Consider the following 797-nt stretch of genomic DNA (forward strand, 5'->3'; position numbering starts at 1 on the left):
ATTTGATGAATTATGAAGTATTAGAGCCTTAGGGGCAAAAGTGTAATTTTAGAAATATAGCCTTAATTAACATTTAGGCTTAATTCAAGAAAGGGAAATGGGAAACCTTTGATTTTAATTAATATATTTGGATGATTGAAACACAAGAGACTAATTGGTAGAAACCAATCTCACTTTTTCCAATTAGAGGATAAATATGAAATTTCCTAGATGATTAAAATTTGGGAGTCTACCAAATTAAATGATCCTAGACTTAGGGGTATTGTTTTGGGTGTTAATAACTCACTAATTTAATACCCCTATTTGGTGTTCAAGTGACATTCAAATGTTTTGATGATGAATTTTTATCATTTAAAATTTAGTCTCTTTCAAAATGACTAAAACATCCACCAGAATCTTAAGGGCTTAGTAGTGACCTAAGCTAAATCAAATTTGATTAAATAAAGATTAGAAAAGTGAATAAAAATTGAACCCCTTTGAAACACTACAAGCTCAAATTTAAAACCAAAATTGACTAAGTGTTTTAATAAAACTAACTTGCCCCTTTAAGGGTCTTCACTTGCATAATTCTCAAGTTGAATGATAAATGATAATTACCTTACTTAATGTTCATTGAGGAATAGAGATATTTATAGGATGATTATTAAGCAACATAATAAGTTTAAATGAGCTCAAGGCTTTTCACCAGACGGTGAGGGGAAAGCATGGACCTATCTTTTTCTCCTGACCTGTTAGATACCTCGGAGGTCTACTAAACTTAATATGTTTTGCTTAACAAAAATTATCCTTAATCAAAC

Source organism: Phalaenopsis equestris, unplaced genomic scaffold, assembly GCF_001263595.1.
Source record: "Phalaenopsis equestris unplaced genomic scaffold, ASM126359v1 Scaffold233400, whole genome shotgun sequence".
NCBI classification, from domain to species: Eukaryota; Viridiplantae; Streptophyta; class Magnoliopsida; order Asparagales; family Orchidaceae; genus Phalaenopsis; species Phalaenopsis equestris.